Source organism: Nannospalax galili, unplaced genomic scaffold (assembly GCF_000622305.1).
Source record: "Nannospalax galili isolate Female #2095 unplaced genomic scaffold, S.galili_v1.0 scaffold140, whole genome shotgun sequence".
Taxonomy (NCBI): domain Eukaryota; kingdom Metazoa; phylum Chordata; class Mammalia; order Rodentia; family Spalacidae; genus Nannospalax; species Nannospalax galili.
The window spans coordinates 14939139-14958165 of record NW_008352267.1 but is presented as its reverse complement, the minus strand read 5'-3'; the positions used below and the strand labels follow the sequence as shown (position 1 = coordinate 14958165).

The 19027-nt window shown below is 39.4% G+C and overlaps 1 non-coding gene across 1 annotated transcript; it reads left to right on the top strand.

Annotated features, from left to right (window-relative positions):
• The first annotated feature begins 667 nt into the window (after positions 1 to 667).
• Positions 668 to 733, top strand: LOC115066979. The gene has a single exon (XR_003846416.1). It is a non-coding gene; the product is annotated as a small nucleolar RNA SNORD29 (small nucleolar RNA).
• Positions 734 to 19027: the final 18294 nt, after the last annotated feature.

The window sequence follows — 19027 nt, the reverse complement described above, 5'->3', positions numbered from 1 at the left end:
GAGATTTTGAACTTTCAAGTATTTGAATTTTTAAGGACTATGGGACTTTTAAGGTTATGTTGTTTTATGTTATAATATTATTAACACCACACCTTGGGGATAAGGAATGGAAAGCTTGTGGTTTAATAGTGATGTGTTTGTGACAAGGGATCAATTGTGCTGGATAGCTTTACTTGTCAACTAGACAAACCTTTGTAGAGGGAGCCTCAGATGGGAAATTTCCCCCACTGGACTGGCCTATGGCTGTTGTCTGTAGAGTATTTTCTTGATTATTGAGTGATGTGGGAGGGCCCACCTACTGTGGGTGGTGCCACTCCTTGGAAGGTTGTTCTGTATTGTATAAGAAAGCAGGCTGAGCAGGGGCCAGGGTAGCAAGCCAGGAAGCAGCATTCCTCCATGCCTGTGCTTTAACTCCTGCCTACAGGTTCCTGATCTGACTTCCCTCAGTGATGAAGCTCTGACCTAGGAGATGTAGCTGAATAAACCCTTTCCTCCCCAAGTTGGTATAGGTTTGAGTGTTTTGTCACAGCAATTGAGAGCAAACTAGAACAATAGGATTGTTATAGATCTCTTTAGAGTCAATCCCCTTAAATGGGTTTTGAGTTTTGGTCACAAAAATGTTGTCACATCCAAAAGAAGGCAATAAGCTATTAAAAAGGCTAACATATTTCTATGATCAATCAAACTAGCTCACTATGATTTTCCAATGAAAATATACCAACGCCCGAGAAGCTGAAGTAAAGTATGTGTGTGTGTGTGTATGTGTGTGTGTGTGGGGGTTATAATTGTGTGTCAAGTCTTTCATGCAACAGTTTATCTTTCCTCAGGTGTTACCAACAGTACTGTGCTCAAAGACCTAGTGCCCTCCCTAGAATCAAGGAGTGACATAAGTGATGTTAGCCCTGATTCCTGATCTTGTGCAGGAAAATTAAGCCCTCTCATAACTCACCTCCAGTCAGGTGAGGTCTGAGGAAAAGAAAGAATGAGCTATATGTCAATGGAGTCCCGAGTCTTCAAAGACTAAGATATTTCTGATCTTCCTCCAATTTAGCTGTTCAAGATTGTATACAATTGTCATTTTCTTAATAAAACAGTTATTTAACTTAAAAAAAAAAAGGCTGGGCTGGGCATCATGCACATGCCTTTAATCCCAGCAATCAGGAGGCAGAGGCAGGCAGATCTCTGTGAGTTCAAGACCAGCCTGGTCTACATAGTGAGTTCTAGGACAGCTAGGGCTACAGGGAGACCCTGTCTCAAAAAGGCCAAAAAAAAAAGGACTAATGTAGTCTAAGATAACTTTGGATTTGGACATGCAACTTTTAACATTTTTGTTGTTGTTTCTTTTTTGAGATGGGGTCTTATTATGTAGCCCTAGTGACCTAGAACTAAGTGTAGGCTAGCCTCGAACTTACAGAGATTTACCTGCCTCTTCTGCCAAAATGTTACCCTGCTTGGCTTGGATGTGTCGTATTTTAACTCTGCACTTCGGTTTAAGTTTTAACAGCACAAATATGGTTCTATGACCTCTTAACATAGATGTAGCATTGAAGTAGTATATTGAACATTAAAACAACAAAAATAGTATGTTTTAAAGAAGTAATGACAGCAGATGAAGGAGAGAGGCATTCTAACTTAGATCAGAAGAGTTTAAGTTTAGGTGTACCCAAAATGGTTTAACTAGGGGAGGGGGACTGGGTAAACCAATCTGTTATAACAGAAGGACCTACTATAATCTTCACTTATATTCTTTTCAAAAATATTTAATATTTTAATTTTATTTGTATGTGTGCATTGCTTGCATGTGTGTAAGTGCCCCTGTGTCATACAATACCTGTGGAGGTCTGAGGATGGCATCAGATCTCTAGGAACTAGAGTTACAGATGTTTATTAGCCACCATGTGGGTGCTGGGAACTGAACCCAGGGTCTCTGCAAGAGAAGCTAGTGCTCTTAACCACCGAGCCACCTCTCTAGCCTCTTTACCTGTGTTCTTACTGAGAAATAACAAGGAAAATGTAAATATTTTGTAAATACAAGAATAGGAGGTAGGACTTCGCTAGGCAGTTAGGGTAAAAAGACCCCAAAGAAAAGTAGCCACTTTCTTGGCTAAAACTCACAATGTCCTTAGGCCTCTTAGCAACCTACTCCATTCCAAAGGCCAAAAATGTCAAAAATATTTGGGAGCTTTTATCTAATCCTTAAAAGATTTTAGGGTTACCTCTTCAGAGGGGGGAATGTTAGAGTAGCCAAAATCCCATAAAAAAATAAATCAATCAAAGAAGAAGAAAGAGTACATGAAGTTATCAGAAAAAATTGATGGGGAGATATGGGAGGAGTTGGAGGGAAGGAGGGGGCATGGGCATGAATTTGATCAAAACACCTTATATGCATGTATGAAATTCTCAATAAATTATTTATTTAAAAAAAGAAATATAAAAAATAAAAGAACAGCTCTTCCTTTAGGTTGGAAGGAGTCATAATTTATTAGTGTCAATTGTTTAATTATTCATGTAGAGGATAGATCATTAGCATGATGAATTTTTGTATAATGGGCCAAAATTATAAGTACATCTAATTTTTTTGTCCAGTAAAACATGATCTATGATAACTACATAATTTACCCAACAGAAAAACAGGTAAGCAGTATTTGGAGAAATCTATTCACAGGGTTAAATATCTCACTTAGTCTATGGCCATACTACCCTGAATGTGTCTGACCTTGTCTAAATATCTCATTTAATTTAGTAAAGGACAAAATAAAATCCTTATGTAAGGACCTAAATCCCTGATAAGCAAACAGGGTCACTGAGGTGTAATAAAGATGGCAAAATTATGTCTTCTTATTGGTATCTGGCAGGAAGGCCTTATTTTAACTTTTTGTATATAAGGCTTAAAAACCAATTATATTTTAAAATTAAAACTTAATAAATCTTATTTGAAACACAGAAAACATGTACACTGTATCCGAAATGTTTAATAGTCATAAGTACAGGCAGAACATGGGAATCATTTTAAATATACTGAAAAGAGATCTAAACCACTCCAGATGAGTGGTTTAACTGCATGTGCAGTTAAAAAATTAAATCATCTAAATAGTTTACACACAATTCATCCATATCCATTCATATGTACACATCTTAAGACCAGGTAATAGCACTCTATAATTTTAACAGGGGCCACAGGTCTTATGAGAAATAAAAACAACTTACATACATGTAACAAGATTTATGAAGACAGATGACAAAAAGCTATAGCACATATAAAATCATAGCACATTACAATAACATGATCACTGCCCTACAAACCCACTGTACTCTCCCTGTCACCAATTGGAACAAACTTGCTGTAGGAATCCGAGATGTTACTAACAGAGGGATCTGGAAGTGACAAAAGCAAACACAGGAACTTGTACTTTTCATGTGACTGTTCTGTAAACCTGAAACTGCTCTAAAAATCAAACCCTATTAAAGCTAATCTTCCAGGTTTAAAATGAATTAAAAAATATGATCATAATTAACCACGGAGAGGCAAAGGATAGTGTAAAACTCTCTTATCCAGGCAGATTGTGGGCCTTTGGGAAGATTTTCCCTGTGGGATGAGTGTGTGTGTGTGTGTGTGTGTGTGTGTGTGTGTGTATGTGTGTATGGCTGGGAGTTAGTGTGCTGTCTCCAGATGAGTGCCTGATCTATTCCTGCACAGCTGAGCGTTGTATTGCAGGATTTGCAGGAAGCTAGGGTAAGGTGAAGGAAATAAAGACTGGAAGGGGCGTGATAAAGGTTTAGACAACATTGCATCTGTTTGCCCACCAGAATGACATAGTTAAAATGGCTGCTACCATATGTCTGGGAAACCATGAATAAATAATAAATGTGACTGTTACCTAACTCATGTAACCAGCTCTGCCAAGAAGCCACTTTTGTGTGAGTATAAAATGTCCTTGAGGCCAAGGGTGCAATGCTGTTGTCCAGAATTGTTGCATTTGCCAGTGGTTCTGTGCATCTTCTTTAATCTCCCTGCTTCTCAGGACTGTCAAAGATGTCCCCAGCCCGTGAACTTGGCCCCATCATGCTGTCTGAAAAAATAGAGGTGAGGCTAAAGACATTCCTGCAGGTTAGAGAAGCAGTTTGGAGGTCTGCAAACCGGACATTGATTAGGTTTTTTTGTTGTTTGTTTTTTATTAAGTAACTCAGGGGGTCAGCAATGAAGGGAGTCCCCAGTGCACTCACTATGGCAGCTGGGTCAGAGTAAAGATAGACTTACCATTTTAGAGAGGCTGAGAATTTGGTACTTGGTTTGATCTAGAAGTTTCACTGGAGGAACTGTAGGTGGAGGTATGGTGAGTTTTTCACTGGGAGATCCCTGGAGGCAGGCCCAAGTCAGGTGGCCCAGGTGAAGGGGAATGGGAGGGGTGGGGATGATGATGGAGAGGGGGATGGGAAGAAGGCAGAAGTGGGAAAGTTTGGCAGAGAAGCAAGCTCTCAGAGAGGAGGCCATAAGCTGCCATGTGTACTAGAGTTGGGAGAAAGCTAGCACAAAGAGAATCCATGTCTTATTATCTGCTTAGACATGGAGTTTGATTAGGTTTGGTGCATTTTTGTACTGAGGAAAGCTATAGCTGGTCCCCAGGTTTCCAATCCTGGAGGCAGGTACCAGTCTGGTGCCATGGAGAAGGGAAGGATGGCCTCACTAGAAGTGTTAATTCCCTCTAGGCTGGGGGAAATAAGTAGAGAATGGAGAGTTTCACAAAATAAAGAGAGCCCTTAACGTCACACAGAGAAGCTGGAACTGAGCAGAGCAGGGAGCTTGGCTGGGAAGGGAAAAGCTAGGAAGGCAGCAGTTTCTCCTCAGCCAGCCAAAGAAAAGGTTTTTTTTTTTTTTTCTGGCGAGGTAGATCTTTAATAGTAGATTTTGAAAAGCAACCTACGATTGGTAGAAGAGGCAGTTTCGTGGCATGAAAAAATATGGCAGATTGGGGGAAGGGTTTTTATACAGGAGAACCTGAAAGACCAAGGCAGGATGAGTGCTGAGTCGGGCTGAGTAGGGCAAAGGGAGGCAGAGCAAGGCAGAGCCGGGCCGAGAAAGGTAAAGGCTTGAATGCAGGAAACCTTGGACCACATTCCATTGCATTAATGCGAGGTCCTTTTTATCTGGAAGTCAAGTCTGTGGCCCTCTGGCCAGTAGTGGTCATTATCAAAGTGTACTGTAGGCAGGCCATGCTACCATAGAAAGAATTTGAGACTTGCTAAAAGGTCTCTAGACTGTTAGACAATTGGTTGCCCATGGCTGTAAGGAGAAAGGACATTTTTCCTGACAGAAAACAGGCTGAAAGGAAGATGTTAGTCCAGTCAATGACTTTATTCAGTAAAAGGGACTGTTGAGAGGACAGACACATCTTTCCAGCACCCCTCAAGAAAGACCAACAGTTTGGTTTCAGGGAAAGTCTCCACCTCACCTGGGTTTGGGTTTCTGAGAAGACAGGCAGATGGTCAGAAAGGGAGAGTTTCCAGAGAATGGCAAAAAAAAAAAAAAAAACCCAAAAAAACAAAACAAACAAACAAAAAACCCACCCTCAAAACTCAACCAAGGTCATGTAGGGATCACAATGGAGGAACGTTCCCAGTTGAGAAGCTAAAGGGTTAAAGGAGGTGTTGGGTGCCAGAGGTTTGGGGTTGGGGGGCACTAGAGGCCCTGCAAGCAAACTCTCTGAATAGGTCACCAAATCAAAGGTCATCAAGAACAAAAGTCAGACAAGGGAACAAGTGACTTAGAACAGTACAGATTTTACTTTGGGGAAAAATCTTGCAGAGGGGGTCTGTAAGAATCAGAATCAGAATCAGAATCAATCAAAGCTCCCTATCTGCTCACAAGCTGGAGTAGCTACAGAGCATAAAGGGGAGAAGTGCGGGGAGGTTACCGAGCTTCCTTTTCGGCCTGGTGTTGGCCTTTTGTAGGAGTGGACAAAGCACGGTGAGTACTGAGTAAAAGAATGTTAGGATAAACATCTCTTATAGTCAGCAATTATCAGGGATCTACAAGGGGTGTATGTGGCAGGAATCTAGGAGTAAGTTCTGGAATGCTAATTATCGTGGTTTCAGGAAACTGTCACTATTTCATCAAAATGGAACTTTTGAAAATGGCATGGCCATGTCTAACAAAGGTCAGCGCCTAAAGTTTTGTTTTCTGTGTGAAAGGGTTTCCATCACCTTTGGCTGCCCAATTATAGACCCCCAGGAATCTCTGACTATGCTATCTTTAATATGTCCTTTAGCACCTATGAATTCATAAGTAAATAGGTTTCTATTCAAGGAAAGATTTCCTTTTACAATGTATGAATTTCTTTACTGACAATAAACAGTTGGGAGCAGGAAATTTCCAAAGAACTTAGTAAAAATAAACTTCTTGAGAAACCTCAATGCTACTGATAATATAGTTCATAAGGCGGATGTTATGTTATTAAGAAGTTGAGCATTTTGAACACAATTGTCACAAGAATTTTCTCCCTAGGGGCGACTAGGCAAAGTCTACCCCCTTCTTCACAAGGTCCCAAAGACAAAGCAAAATTTGATTCCACCAAATTTACCCTGGGGGAGCCAATGAGTTTATGAGGCTTACTTACAAAGTAATTAGTGAGGGGTTGCAGGCAGGAGCATGGGTGACTTTAAGCATACACACTGGAAGATCTGTACCCAAGATGGATGGGGCTCCCTAATGGAAGCATAGGTGGAGCTCTGTTCTCTAGCCCTTCCTAGCCTATATTCTCTAGCCCCTCCCTGAAGCCACGTACAAGTATGCAGAACTGCATGTAGCTGGTTGGGAGGAATGGTTGGATGCACCAGTGAGGGTCCCATGACCCTCCCTGGCCCTCCTGTGAGAAAGTATCAATAGCCAAAAAGTCCAGCTGTGATGATCTTTTGAAAGCACAGTTGAACTTGTGAAGATGGTGACAGTTTGCTCAGAGGACAGTCCTATACAATAACAATTTAACTTGGGATAGAAATGCATGCAGTTCTTGTAATAAAATCTCTCAGGAAGAGACATTCTTGACCCACTCTTGTAATGAGTGGGCTTCTTTCATGTGTCTGCCGAACTTTTAACAGCTAGTACCAACCTCCCACTGAACTAGGTACTAGGTGGTCTATCAAACAGATATGAAATTTCCTTTCTGTGGAGAGAATAGTTTCAGAAGAATCCTCTAGCATAATTTTATATTTTTGGAGACAGATCTACTTTTTATTGCACATATTCATTGTATTATAAAACAGTGGGTTTTATTAGATTTTCATACATGTATTACAAGTATTTTGTTTTCAATTTTTTTGATAATTTATTGAGAATTTCATACATGTCCTTGGGCCTCTTAGCAACATACTCCATTCTAAAGACCAAAAATGTTGAAAGTATTTGGGAGCTCTTATCTAATCCTTAAAAGATTTTAGGGCTACTTCTTCAGAAGGGGGAATGTTAAGACCCACTGGAAAAAAAAAAAAAAAGAAGAAAGAGTACACGAAGTCATCAGAAAAAAAGTGATGGGGAGATATGGGAGGAGTTGGAGGGGAGGGAGTGGGCATGGATTTGATCAAAACACCTTATATGCTTATATCCTCTAGCATAATTTTTAAAAGGAGGATCAGCCTTTAACATCTACTTCAGATCTCTGCTTCTCCATTATTTTTATGATGAAATCAGGTCTATCTGTTGACTCTGCTAACTTGTAAATCTTTTAGAACCCAGAACTCCTGATCATCATAGATAAAATAAGAATGAAAGTGATCTGTGTTCTTCTGTGGGAAAATTGTGCAAGTGAACAAAGGCTGTTGACTAGAGAAAAAGGTGAATGAACAGAAAACATGATGGAAAGGATTTTACTTATGTTGGGCAGTTGGTCCAGAAATTATTTTAAGTTAGTTTTGTAGTCTCAGCAATTGTGACAGCATGCACAGGACCCGTTCAAGCTCAAACCTGACAAAATCCCAGCATAGATGGGGAGGTGGCATGAAGTCGTGCCCCTAGCTGAGGAACTATTGGCAATTGATAGGTGCTGGGAGAGGAAGTCAGTTTTCTTTAGCCATGCGACCCTGGTAGTCGATCACACTCCAGGGCAGGTTCCACAAAATTGCACTTGATGGGGCAAAGAAAAGAACATGAAGAAGTGGGGAGTAGGATGGTGGGGTGGATCTAGGAGAAGTTGGGGGGTTATGGTCAAAATACATTGTATGAAGTTCTCAAATTAATAAAAGTATTTTTAGTTAGAATTTACCTTTCCTTCTTATAAATGCAAGTTATGGAACACCAACTAAATTCCCCAAAAGGTAAAATGCCATATTTATCCTAAATTCAGATTTGTATTTTCTTTTTAAGAAAAGGGAGGCTTTGGTGAGTTCTAAAGAAAGGATTTTTTTTTTTATTACCTCCTATATTCCTACTTTGATTTACTGATCCTAGGACATTTTCTGGAAAGAAAAGAGAATTCAAATTATGTGTTTGTCAGACATTCATAACTGTTATAAAATAGCTAAGCAAATCAACTTGAAACAGGAAGGGCTTATTATGACACAGTTTCTAAGTCTTCAGTTCTTGGCTCCCTGGTTTGATTGCTGATGGGAATATAGAGGTCACATGCCACGGCAGGGATCTGTGATGGAGCATAGCAGCTTACCTCACAGCTTGGAGGAGTTGGGAGGGTAAGGAAGGGTCTGGGGACAAGTACCTCCAGGACCTATGCCCAGTGACCACTTCTTAAAATTTTCAGCACCTTTAAAAACAGTATCAGCACCTGAGGACCAAGCTTTCAATGCATGAGTATATTAGTCAGGGTTCTCTAAAGAAACAGTACTGAGGGAGAGCAGACCTTCGTTAAGATCTCTAGCTAGGCTGAATAGACCCATGCGAATGAACTTGTACCAAAGGATATCTGGGTAAAATCCTTGACCAAATGGGATTTAACATGTATGCAGAATATATGAGGCCCAGTGGGGTGGGTGTGGGGGCGTGGATGGTGGAGGGGGTCTTAATTTGATGAAGAAGGAATGTATGAAATGTGCAAAACTCAGTAAAAATAGTTTAAAAAGAAACAGGACTGTTAAAAGGAACATATATATGTGTGTGTGTATGTATATACATACATACATACAGACAGACATACATATGCATATGATTAGCTTACAGGATAGAGTCTGAGTAGTCCAAAAATGGCTGTACCATCCTGGAGAGGCTGAATGTCTCATCAGTGCCAATCTGGTGCTGAAGGCCTAGAGGATTCCTGAGGTCTGCTAGCCTCAGGAATCCAAAGAAGTTTGTTCTATTGTCAGTGGAGGAATAACACAGCAACAAGATGAAATGCCAGTGAGAGAGAAGGCAAGCAGGTAAAAATAGAAAGCTCCCTTCTGCCATGGCCTTTTATATGGGCTGCCATCAGAAGGTGATGCCCACACTTAGGGTGGGTATTCCAGTTTCCAATAATGCAACCAAGAAAGTCTCTCTCATTTCAGTTGATTCCAGATCCAGTCAAGTTGACAACCAAGATTAGCCATCACAGGTCCACTCCTTGTCAACTTGACACCCAATTCAATCTCCTTATGTCACGCTTAATTTTCAAATAAAAACAATGGTAAGATCATAATTCTACCTAACATGATATAACTATCCCATGTACAATCACAAACATTATATATCTTAGAGGAGGCGGTAAGATCCTTGAGGAATGCTTAGTGCTTTGTTATCTCACAACCTAAATATGATAATGTAGATTTACAACACCTAACCACTTAACTCTTATCTAAATTATGATTCTTTAAAAAGAAACAAAACACAAATATCTGTTTAATATATATGTATATATACACAAGCATATTCTTAACAAAAAAAGGGCAGAGCTCATGTCAATTACAATCCTCATTTCTGCAACAGGTCACATAGCCTCAGGTGATATTTATAAGTACCTTCCTCTACTACCCATTCTGTATTTCCTCCACTCTCAGTGAACACCCCTGCAGGTCTTGGCTCTTTCCCTGGAGGAGAGACCCACACCTTCATCCCTGAAGGGTTTGGGCCATTTGTTATCATATCTGGATTGGGTTGTTGCAGTTTCCTATGGCCTTAATCACAGGACATAGTAACATCAAAAGATGCCCTAAGGACTGTCCTGCCTTCCAGATATACTCTTCCTGTACTTATGACTTCATGCTCTTATCACCTAGGAGATTTGGTTCCAGAGAAGGGGGTGCTTCTGTCAGGAGACAAGCAAACCTTCCACTGAAATGGAAGCTAAGACTTCTCCCTGGACACTTTGGACTTCTGATGCCCTTAAATCAACAAACTAAGAAAGGAATAACAGTATTAGGAGTGGTGATTGATCCAGACTACCAGGGGTTGGGGAATGGACTGTTTCTCCACAATGGAGGTAAGGAAGATCATGTCTGGAAGGCAGGAGAGTCCTTAGGGCCTCTTTTGGTGTTACCATGTCCCATGATTAAGGTCAGTGGGGAGATGTAAGGCAAACCATTTCCTCCCAAGTTAGTTTTGGTCAGACTCTTTTGTCACAGCTGTAGAGAGTAAGTAGAACAGAAATTGGCACAATCCTGGTGGGATATAGCTGTGACAGATCTGACCTTGTTTTGGGGAAGATTGTGCAAGTGTTCGGAACTTTGGAATGGAAAAGCCGTTGAATGCTCAGAGCTTAGTGAGCTGTTGCTGTGGAGCTTGAAACAGTTACGCTGAAGAGAAAAGTGGATGGGGGAGGCCTGGCTTGTGACAGGCCTGGCTTTTGAGGGAAGCAAAGACTATCAGGGCTGTTTGTGTAATATTCCAAATTGGGAATTTGTTGTTTCTAGTTGGCTGGGGCTGAGGAATCAGCTATTAGGAGACCAGAACCACTGAAGTGAAACCTCTGTTTTACTGGAGTCATTGATGCTGGTTGGCTGGTGCTGAAAGATCAGCTGTGAGCAAGAAGAGACCGGCATCAGCAAGGTGAAATCTCCTGGGAAGAATTTCCTCAGGGTCAGCACATAGAAGCTGTGGTCCAGAGGGCACCCAAGGCTCTATCTCAAGCTGGAAGTAGGATTTGGTAATGTGTAAGCATCTCCTACATGGTTCTGGTTTTCAAAGTACAAAGGGGTCCTGGAGAGCAGCTGAGGCTTGGCATCATGTGAGACCAGAAGAGGCCCCTGGTGAAGATGTAGCCTTGGTTGTAATGGAGACCCTAGTATATTGGCAGTGCCAGGACCATGGAATGGCCACCAAGGGCAGTGGCAGGTATGGAGTGGAGCCCTCCTGAGCCTATGAGACAAGCTGTATATGCCGCAGATGGCAGAGCCAGTGCACAGATAAGCTGACTAAGCCCTTTGGAGCCTAGAAGATAGTGAGTGAATCTCAGATATCTGGTTTTGAACTTCTTTACTGGATTTGGGTTTGACTTAAGTGTGTCTGATTCTTCCTTTTTGAAATAAAACAGTACTTCTCTTGTTTTGGATTTTACAGGAACCCACAGTTAAGAGACATTTAAAAGAGACTTTGACATTTAAAGTGTTTGACTTTCTTAAAGACTGTGAGACTTTTGAAGTTGTACTGTTTTATATTGCAATATTAATACTGAAACATTAAATCTTGGGGATAAGAAGTGGAAAGGTTGTGGTTTAAAGTGATGTGTTTGTGTATCAAGTTGACAAGGGGTCAATTGTGCTTGATAGCTTTGGTTGTCAACTTGACACGGCTGGGTAGAGGGAATCCCAATAGAGAAATTATCTCTATTGGATTGGCCTGTGGCAATGTCTGAGAGGCACTTTCTTGATCATTGAGTGATGTGGGAGGACCCAGCCCACTGTGGGCGGTGCCAGCCCTGAACAGGTGATCCTGAGTTATAAGAAAGGCAGCCTGAGCGCAGGCCAGAGGACCAAGCTAAGAGGCAGCATTCCTCCATCGTCTGTGCTTCAGCTTCTGTCCCCAGGTTCCTGCCCTGACTTCCCTCAGTGATGAAACTGTGACCCAGGAGATGTAAGATAAAAAAGAAACCCTTTCCTCCCCAAGTGAGTTTTGGTTAGAGTGTTTCATCACAGTTAAAGAGCAGCTAGAACAATGATTCTATGGGCAATATTTCACAGTATAATCATAACTTTCAGAATGCATATTTTGCCCATTAAAATATATATATTCAACTTGAGAAGCTCTGTTTATGGCTGTATAAATTTATAATATGAAACTATTCTTACCTCACATATATTATGATGATGTCATTAGTTCTATGAATTAGAAAAATGATTTAAGTAGAGGTGATTATCATTATTTCTAAATTTTGTTTTTCAACACTGAAATAACTCATTTTCTGGATCTGAAGTTAGTGGCTTAAAAGAACAAGAGGGTGTATGTATCTTTCAGTATGCATTTTAAAAGTTGGTATTAAAAATATTCAGGAAGCAGATATGCTCATGGTTACTTGTTCAACTCAAAAACAGTCAGGAAAGAGAATAATTTGTTACACACACACACACACACACACACACAGACACATCTCTTGATAAAGAGAGAGAGAGAGTGAGAGAGAGAGAAAGAGAGAGAGAGAGATTTTTGAATTTACAGTAATACAATCATGGGTGACTCTGATAAGATAGAATTCAACAAAATGCAGGTGGTAATAACGTTTTTGACTACCTACTAGACACTGCATCAAAAACACTCTACAGAGCTATGGTAGTTGCATTTCTTCAGCAAAGCAAGAATGAATATCACCAGCAATTCAAACCCCAGGAGCTTGCCATTTAATTGTGAGCCACATACATAGGCAATCATATAGCAAATACAATCATACGAAAACATTAGCAAAGTTAACAACTAAAGTTCTTATCTGGCTGCTCATTACATTGATTCATTGATTTTTAACTCATTTGGTGTGTTTGGATTCATTGCAGTAATTATTTTCCTTATTGTCAAAATGCCACTTTTTTTGGCCAGTGGGAATTCCTGTACTTGTCTACTGACAACCTTAGAGGTCTTTGGTAGTTTACTTGCAAGACATTCTCCTCTTACCTTGTAAATTTCCCGTTGCAAAGGTGGACTTGTATATTTCTCTGAGGAGCCTTGAATTTTTCCAGTGGCAAATGTAATTTAGAAACCACAGACTGGAGAAGTTGTGGTTTATCTTGCAACATTTATATTATGTCTCTTTAGTGGACAGAAATAGAAAAAGCATATTTGAAGTGAAAATACATTACGTGTTCTTATTGATGTGTTCAACATAAAAACAAATCAGAGTTTTTACTTAATTTCCTTGATTTAATGACTATGCTACTCTTGCACTAAGATTAGTTTTCCCACTAACATTGTGGAATTAAGTATCTATGTTGTAAAGTAAAGCTAAAAGGGACTTTGTGATGTCAAGTTTCATTGTCAACTTGACTGGAAATAACCTAGGAAACACACCTCTGGTCATTCCTGTAAAGGTGTTTCCAGAGAGGTTTAACTGAAGCGGGAAGACACACACTGAATTGGGGTCATATCCTGGATTGAATAAAAAAAGGAAGTGAGGAAGAATCCAGCTGAGTACCAGCTTTCAGCTCTTTCTGGTTCCTGAGAGAGGATGTAATGTGATCAGCTTATCCTCTATGCCTTCTATCCTGTGACCAAAATAAGCCCCTTTTTTACACTAATGTGTCACATATTTGTCACAACCACAAGAAAAAAAAGTAGTCTTCTTTTCATAGATCTCCATGAATCTTGAGGACACCAGAGAGACAATATAGTTTAACATTCCTAATGAAACAACTTTTTGAAATGTGGTAAGAATACAGTGAAGATAGTATACACAAAACTTAAAACCAACATTATACTAAGTGGGAAAAAGTTGAAAACTTTTCCTTTAAACTCAAGAAGGGGAAAATAGTGACCATGATGTCTGCTCTTGTTCAATGTAGAACTTGAAGTCTTAGCTAAAACAACTAGAGGAAACAGGGGCCAGTAGATGGCTCACCAGGTAAAGGCGTCTGCCACAAAGCCTGAAGACCTGAGTTTAATCCTTGGGACTCACATGTTTGAAGGAGAGAACTGATGCATGAAAGTTGTTCTTCATCTTCTACAGATGTACTGTATACACATATACAAAATAAAAATAATCAAAAAATCAAAAAAGAAAAGAGAAAGATATAAAAGCAATGCAAATAGAAGGGAGAAGTCATTCCTATTGGCAAACAGTGTGATTCCATATATTAAAGATCCTAAAATTCCCCCAGGAAACCATTAGAGTTGATAGACACTTTCAGCAAAGTATCAGGATACACATTAACATACAAATTTGTAGCTTTTCTGTGTAGAAGTAAAAACTTGCCAAGAAGGAAATAAGGGAAAAAAAAACCACCCTATTTACAACAGTGTTTTTAAAAGGTCAGGGCAACAACAGTGACTTGAAATAACAACAAAGCAACAATAACTTGACAAAAATAATAGAAGATGGACAGACTTCCCATGGTTATGGGTTGGCATAATTAATATTGTAAAAAGTGACTATATTTCTGAAAATTATCTATAGATTCAATACAATCTCCATCAAAATTCTAATGCCATTCTTCACAAAACTAGAAAAAACAGTACTAAAATTCATAAGCAAGCATAAGAAAACCTAAGAATCAGAGCTAATCTCAAACTATACCGAAGAGCCATAGCAAAGACAGCATGGTACTGGCAGTATAAAATCAGACACATAGACCAATGGAATAGAGAGTAACCAGGAATAAGCTGATGCAACTATAGTCACCTCATGTTTGACAAGGTGTCAAAAACAAACATTGGAAAAAAACCTCTTCAGTGAATGGTGGTGGGAAAACTGTATTATCTATGTGCCTTTCAATCTGCACAACATTAGTTTCAAAATGAATAAAAGACTGTAGATGCAAAATCTGAAGTTATGAAATGCTCAGAAGAAAACATAAGTGAAACACTTCAAGATATTGGCATAGGCAAGGGCTTTCTGAAAAGAACTTCAGTTGTTCAAGACATAATGCTAAGAACTGTCAAGTGGGGTTTCATGAAACTAAGTAGGGAAGTTATCAGTAAAGGACACAGTCTACAGAATGGGAGAAAGTCCTTTCCAACTATATATCCAATTAATAGCTAGACTCTGTAGAAAACTTTAAAAACAAAGTAGCAGAAAATAAATCATCCAATCAACAAATGAGTTAATTAATGGGAAATAGGCTGTTCTTGAAGGAAGAAATACAAATGTCCCCTTAGCCATTAGGGAAATGCACAGTAGAACTACTTTGAGGGAGCTGGAGAGATGGCTCAGCCATTAAGAGCATTGGCAGCTCTTGCAGAGGACCTAGATTGAGTTCCCAATACCCACATGGTGGCTAACAACCATCTGTAACTCCAGTTCCAGGGGATCTGGCACCCTCTTCTGACCTCCATGGGCATTTCATGGTGTGGGTGCACTTACATATATGCAGCCAAAACATTCATACATATAAAAACAAAAACCAAAAAAAACCAAATTGCTCTGAGATTCCATCTCAGAATGTCTTTAATCAGGAAGATAAACAATATTTGTTCTCTTGATCATTGCCATTGTGACAGGAGTAAGAGGAAATCTTATAGTCATTTTGATTTCCACTTCCCTAATTACTAAAAATGTTGAACATTTTAAGAATGTTTAATTCTGAGCCATTTTTATTTCTTATTTGAGACTTCTTTGTTCAGATCCATAGTCCATTTATTAATTGAGTCATTTGTTTTCTTGATTTTTTTTAAAAGATCTGTTTGTATTCTGGATATTAATCCTTTATCTGATGAATAGATGGTAAAGATTTTCTCCCACTCTGTGGACGTCTTCTTCACTGGATTGGTTGTTTCCTTTGCTGTACAGACACTTTTAAGTTTAATGAGGTCCCATTTTTCAGTCAGTGGTTGACCTTAATTCCTGTGTGATTGAAGTTCAATTTTGAAAGTCCTTTCCTGCACTTATATCTTGTAGAATACTGCCTATGTTTTCTTCTAATAGTTTCATCATTTCAGATTGAGTTTTCTGATCTATTGGGAGTTGGTTTTTATGCAGGGTGGTAGATATGTGCCTAACTTCATTCCTCTACATGTGGAGATCCAGTTTCCCCAGTACCATTTGTTGAAGATGCTATCTTTCCTCCAGTGTGCATTCTCGACACCTTTGTCAAATACCAAGTGGCTGAAATTGTGTTCATCTAACCTCAGTCATAATGGCAAAGATCAAGAGGACAAATGTTCATTCACTACTGGTGGGGTCTCAAACTGGTGCAACCACTATGGAAATCAGTGATGTGGAGACAGATGTTATAAAAGGGGAAATGGAGAAAGTGGGAGATACTTTAACTGGGGAGGGTATAGAAAGGGCTGTACAGAGGGAGAGAGAGCAGAGATAAATAATGCTTAGGTGGTGATATAAAGTCAGAGGGAAATGTATTAGTTCCAAAGCTACTGAAAACTGTATATGTGTGACTTGTGTGTATATAACTGAAGGTTATATAACAAGATGCACAGTGCCAGGCAAGGGAAACCTCCCTTTGAGTTGTTGAACAGGGTGGTCCTAGAGACTTCCAAAATAATACATGTCATTGTCACAGCCCTTGATTACCTCCCAGAACTTGAAGGTAAGACCATATGGCTGAAGACATGACATACTTCAGACACAGAACTTGGAGCAATTGAGCTGGAAGCCTCCTTCCTGAAGACTGGCTCTCATAGCATCAAAAGATACAATATATATAAGCTGCCAAGGGAGAAAACAATCAATGAGCCTACCCAGCTGTAAAGCTTACAAACCACAATGATTGGCCAAGCAAATATTCTCTATTGGTGCAATAATGGCACTTTTATCTGATTGTATTTAAGGCTAGATCAATGGGTGGGGATTCATATATGTTACTGTGAAGAGAGCCAAATACACATAACTGGAAATGGCATAAATTCTAGAGAATAACCTAACTTTTCACTTCCCTAGACCGACATAATTTCTTACTATATTCTAAATACATATGCTTCCATATGTTTACAGAAAAGTGTACCTCTCACCAGTCACTAAAGAAGCTTCTTTCTGCAACAGATGGAAACTGTTAGGAAATTCCACAGTTGGTCAAATGCAAAGAATAAATGTCTGTGAGGTGTCCACCCCTAAATGACACATCTACAATGCAACCTCTATACCAAAGGCTCAGGGAACATCATAGAACAGGGGGTGGAAAGAATATTAACACATCTCTCAACTCTCACCAGAGAAGTTTCCTCATACAGAAATGGTGATTAACCCACAGAGCCACAATTGAACAAAGTGCAGAGGATAAGAGACTGCAGAGTGCTTGTCCCTGAATAGGACACTGGTATCAAACGTCTGCCACCCAAGGCTCAGGAATCGTTGTGGAAGAGTGGGCGGAAAGATTGTAAGAGTCAGAGGTAGTGGATGACCACAAAGAGACAGACAAGTAGGAAGTTACTCATTTTATGAGTGTATCATAAATTTAGATATTTAAACTATTGCTTTCGAAACTGAGTAGTTTCTATTTGGGGACGGAAATAAACAAAGCTCCCCATGAAGATTCTGGTGTTTGAATCATGATCCCATGAGCGAGTTTCTACAAGTGGAACTTTTTGGTCCTAGGATAAGCATATCTTTCCTTTATTAATTCCCAAGTGCTCTGAAAGTGGATGTAAGACTTTTACTGTAGAATATTAAGAAGTATCTTTCTACCCCACAACTGGTAAACAACTTTCTGATTTATATATATCACAGATTTTGCTAAAACAGTCTTACTTTTACAAACGAAATTTGCTTTTATCTAAGTCATGCAGCTACACGTATGTATTTGTTTTTCTACACAAGGAAGACATTATAGGGAGGCCAGGAGGTTAACCATTATCTAATTTCATTGAGTTTGTTTGCTTTTCTAGGAATCTATCATTCTCTTAATGTCATATACTCTCATAGAGCTACAAATTCCCATGAATATGGTTAAGTGTACCAGGCAACTCTCTGTCTTACTTTTTCCTCTTGGAGGTCTCCTTCCTCTACTCTTTAGCTCCCAAGTGGACCCACTGCATCTTAAACAGGCTGAAGAGTATCTGCCCCTCCACCATATTGACTTTCCTTTTTAGTCTTTCCTCTGCTGGATTCACCTGCTTCCTGGACTTCTTTCCTCAGTTTATTGAAACACAATTTGGGTGTGTACCTTCACATTCTGCTTTTTGTCAGTTTTAACCTTTGAAATTTGTTTCATGTTCTTTTGTCTCTTGAGCATATTTTCAATTTCCAAGAGCGTTTTTTGGTTCTTTAAATGCTGCTTTTGCTCATTAAGCATCTTGGCTTTGCATCTTGGTTCTTATTGCTCTGGAAAATTATAATTTTATTGACTTTTTTCATTTGCTCCCTGAATGTTTATGTCTCCTCATATGTTGTTTTTATATTCATTATAGGTTCTGTCTTTCACTTCAGAGTTTCCTAAAATGCCTGTGGGCTTTTGCTATTCATTTGTATTTGAAAACATAATACCAAGGATCAGCTTAGACATTCTATGTATGTGAGAGAATGGAGAAGGCACATGTATATCCCTCTGTGGTGAGAACGCTCCTCACCTTCAATGTTGATATCTGAAGAGCTCTCCCCTTCTGGGTTTTGTTATTTTCTCCAAACAGAACCTTCATTTTCTGGTTGGAATAACCAGAATGCATGTTAGAGAATGCAAGGGCTGGAGGTTTCTCTATCTATTTGGTAAGGTTTTACTTAATGCTCAGTTCCAGTAAGGGAGCAAATTTCTGCCTTCTGCTGTTCTTGCTATGACCACAACTACAGTCCAGGTGCAATCGGGGACAACCTTTCCAGAAAATAAGCCACCCGTGTTGTAGATGACTGGATAGCAATTGCCAGTTAAACAGCATGGTTTTGGATGCAAGAATCTGATCTTTTTGACTTTTGATAAATTATGTATTTAGATTCACTTCAATCCCTTTCTTCAAAACTTATTGCTGCCTCCAATTCATGAGTATATTCTTTTAAAAATATTTTATTATTTTTATTTTATGTGTATG